The sequence below is a fragment of the Sarcophilus harrisii genome, chromosome 6 (assembly GCF_902635505.1).
Source record: "Sarcophilus harrisii chromosome 6, mSarHar1.11, whole genome shotgun sequence".
Lineage (NCBI taxonomy): Eukaryota > Metazoa > Chordata > Mammalia > Dasyuromorphia > Dasyuridae > Sarcophilus > Sarcophilus harrisii.
In genome coordinates this window covers 254,156,766-254,161,385 of record NC_045431.1, presented here as the reverse complement: position 1 = coordinate 254,161,385, position 4,620 = coordinate 254,156,766, and positions in this window count along the sequence as shown.

Below are 4,620 nucleotides of genomic sequence, written 5' to 3'. Positions count from 1 at the left end.
TCTCCATCCACTCCCTTTAGCCTGGTCGGAACCACTTAAGGGGGAGATAAAAACAGAGGTACCCAAAGACTGCTGAAGAAAAGCGAATATGTCCCTGCTGTGATCTAAAAAGGGAATAATCCCTACAGTGGTTGCATCTGCAATGTCTCTTCTGCATCCCAAGAACTGAAAAATATAACTCTTTTCCCCTAAATGACATTTCTAGGAATCTCATCTCTATGAAAAAGATGTAGAGTTACTCACCAGTCTGATTTGTGCTGCCAAAGAAATGGGTACAGTTGTGAGTGTGTGTGAGTGTGTGACTGTTTGAGTGCGTGAGTGTGTGTTTGTGTGCTTGTGGAAGTGTGCATTGTGATCTGTGGGGATGGTCAGGCCTGAAGTTATAAGCACAGCCTTTCTGAGCTCATCTCCCCCAAGAACCTCAATTACTGTCACCTCAAAAGCAAAAGTTGGCAGAAGGAATCTGTCATGTCGTGACACCCCTTAATCTCAAGTAAAAATCCCCAGCAGTTATTAAAAGTAACTAAGTAGAATCTCTAAAGGAGCAACACTTTACATTGTGGGAACAAACTTTGTTTTCTACTTAATAATATGAAAGGAAGAAATACAGAGAGTGATTTCCATGCATTGATCTGCCAGGGAACAATTTCCTGAAATCTAGTGACCTACCAAAAAAATCATCAATTCTAGTCTTTCTGAAAATAATTTTAATTAATTGAACACTTTGTTGTAGAGACAAATCTTTTGATAGGAAAAGTAACCAATTTATTTCTACTATGATTTATTAATAGAATATGATGGATGTAATGGGCTGAAGTTTGAGTGGATGCACTGAGGTCCCAAGCACGTGAGGCTAAATAGTAATTGGACTATACCCTATTAATATACATGATTGGATAAAGAATGGTCCCTGCCTACTCTCTGTGCAAGTCCTGATGTGTTGTATAGGAAATGACGATTTTGGTGGGTGGAGGCAGAGAAAGAGACAGGAAGAGAAGCAGGGGGAGATTGAGCCTAGGTTCGATACTCCTACCTGCTGGTCCTGTGGCTGCTGGTCTAGCTAGCTTCTTGATCTTGACTCTGCTACACACATTGCTATCACCAATTCCCTTCCACCTCCCATCTTTCTTCACTGAGAATAAAGACTGACGATTTTCCCCTAACCTGATTTCCTGACTCGGACTGATTTTAAAATACATGGCCTTCACAATTGATGATATATCTTTAGGAGTTTGCTTAAAAGAAAAAAATCTAGGTTACACATTGCGAGAAAAGTAAAGTCATTTAAATTGGCCATATTCCTGTGTGAGTATTTTTTGGTTTATTGAGTTTTTATTATTGGAAACCATGCTATAGACATGAGTTTATAGTAGAAATATAAGCATAAATCAAAGGTTAAACTAATTTAGGAGAATTAGTCTATCTAACTTGTACTCTTTATTAGTCTACCTGTATTGTACTTAGAAAAACATGACTGAAAGAGCTTGCATGACATGATCCAGAACTTGGAAGATAAAATGAATATTTTCTATTTCAAGTCCAATTTCTTGAATTAAATAAAGTCCTCTATTCCTTCTATAACCCATTTGTCTGATTTTTGAATAAAATTTTCCCAATTCTCTTGTGAATTCCTCCTATCTTTGCTTTGCCTAGATTTGATTGATCCAGAAGACTGACTTGATAATGAAACTCTATCAGGATTCATTTCTACTATAGAAAACTTACAGCTTCTAGGCTCTATGATAATGCTTATTTCATGAGAGAAAGTTGAAATAAAGTTTAACTTTAATTCAGAACAAGAGGCCTCATGAAGGAATGGGTCATGGTGACAGCAGGATGGGAAAAAAAGTGTCTAGCATTAACAGAGCAGGTCCTGCTTGATTGAAATGGACACTTTCATTGGAAATACTAGCATCAGTAGCACTAGTCCACTCATCTTCAGATACTGGAAGAATATATGTCTGATATAGTGGTAGGAAAAAGTTATAACTTTGCGACAAAGGTAAGCGTTTAGTGTGCAGTCAAATCGGTGGTCCATGCTATCTGGTCCAACAGTAATTCAAAGACCATAACACATGAAAGACGTTCCAACACTAAGGTTCAAAATTCGGGCACATAGTTCTGTTATGGCACATGCTTAATTAGCTTTACTGGTATTTAACTTAACCTCCCTTGCAGCAGCTTACGTTTTATTGACATGACATATGAGTTATGATCAAGGAAGGGGGACATATTAAAAAATACATATTAACATTCTCAAACAAAGAAAAAAAGCAAAAAGATCACTTGATCTGTTGTTAATAATAGCTAGATAGTGACTTTTGTGATTTAGTCATTTGAAATTAAAGCTTCTATGATCTGTAGATAAAAAATGATGTTCATAATATTTTTCAGGCTTTTGGTTAAAAAAAACTGGATGACACATGTAGTGCGTAATAAGAATAGATATATTACGTGTATTTCTGAATATAGGTTTTTTATTCTTTATGTTGTTTTTAAATTTAGAAACATACCAATAGTATGTAATAAATGAATGAAGATAGGTCAGGGATTAAATTGAAATAGGCTATTTATGATACTTATCCTACACTCTATATAAATCTCTATATTCTGTAGAGAGAGAAAGAATAACAAAAGAATTTTAATGCCTTTATCTAGAATTTGGAGAAAATAAAAGACAGAATTAATAGTTTGCTCTTGTTGAACTTTCCATTGAAGTTGTTTAGGAATGCTTCTTCCATTAATCTGAATTCTATAATTTTCATTGACATTTTTCTTGCAAATATTTTCAAGTTATTGAATTCTTCTGAGATTTGTGTTGAGCTTCCTTGTCATCACAACACATTTTTGTTGAGATTATATTAGGTTGGTTTACAAATTTTTCTTACTTTTATAACTCTGAATTTCACTTAAAATTTGACTTTCCTCGCCTTTTGGTAGAGGTGGTGGAGGGGTAGGACTGTCTAAAGTTTTAGTCTTTACTGTGAAAATTATTGTTTTTTCTTTGTTTCCCTGTGGTTTTCATAACTAGCTCTTGCAGTTTGTAAGTTTTCTGTGATTCTAAGATTGTATAACATAGAGAAAGGTATGGTCACTATTCTCTTTATATAATTTCTACTTTTTATTTTGGAAGAGACTCTGTCCTCCCTAAGGAATACAGGCAATTGTGCTTCTCTCTTGCTCTGAAACATCACCAGGAACTAGGAACACTTCTCCCTCTTTACTCCAAAGTTAAACCAGAGCCCTTGTCTCTTTGTGACTCTAATTGCTTCTCTCCATCCAAAACCCAGAACTCAGATTTGAGCACTGGGCAAAAGAATGGGTAGCACATATTTCTGCTTCTGACAGAAGTTATCTTTGGCTGGCAATGGCTCTACTAAAGAATGGCTCTACTAAGGCACTTGTGAGCACCAGAATAACATTTGATGCATTATTTTAAAGTTATTCTGAGGGAATGATGAGAAGAGGACGCTCAAATACAGTTTCTACTGTGATATCTTGGATCTGCCATCTTTTTAATTTTAAAAATTTTTATTCAACCCAATTTTTTCTGCTTCTGAATTTTATGAATGCTTAATTTTTCATTCCATTTCTCTGATCCTTTATTTCTTTGAAAATCCATTTTTGTGTGCTCAACTATTATCTGTCTCAGTCTCACTCATTACTTCTTTGAAAGCTGGCTTGTGAAGTCATTTGCATACTGTCTTTTTTACAAGATAGGTTTCCCATTTATACTGTTTGTAACTTTCTAGGAATTATGCATCACTTCATAAAATATCAAAAATCCCTTTTCATTGTGATTTCTTTACTTTTTCTATAACAAATTTTAGTATGAATTCATTCCTTTTTGTTCTTTTATACTTTTTTACTAATTTCCTTTTCTGATTTTTTGATTCTTATATCTTCTCTGATTTGTCTTACAAATTTTATTTCAAATATTTCTTTTTCAATATTATTGTTTCTTCTCTGGTTACTTTAATCGCTGCCTCCTATTTTTCTCCACAGCTATGGCGATTACTTTTTATTTTACATAGTTCTTTGAAGTTGGATAGCCTCATGTTCTTTACAGATTGTGGAATGAGGATCAAGTAGGAACCTGACAATATGATGACCAGTTCTGATGGACCTGGCCATCCTCAGCAACGAGATCAACCAAATCATTTCCAATGTAGCAGTAATGAACTGAACCAGCTATGCCCAGAGAAAGAAATTTGGGAGATAACTAAAAACAATTACATTGAATTCCCAATCCCTATATTTATGCCCACCTGCATTTTTGATTTCCTTCACAAGCTAATTCTACAATATTTCAGAGGCTGATTCTTTTTATACAGCAAAATAATGTTTTGGTCATGTATAATTATTGTGTATCTAATTTATATTTTAATGTATTTAACATCTACTGGTCATCCTGCCATCTAGGGGAGGGAGTGGGGGGTAAGAGGTGAAAAATTGGAACAAGAGGTTTGGCAATTGTTAACGCTGTAAAGTTATCCATGTATATAACCTGTAAATAAAAGGCTATTAAATAAAACAAAACAAAACAAAACAAAAAAGTAGGAACCTGACAGAGTTCCTGTACAAAAGTATTCCTGTGGACTAAAGGGTCAATACATTTGA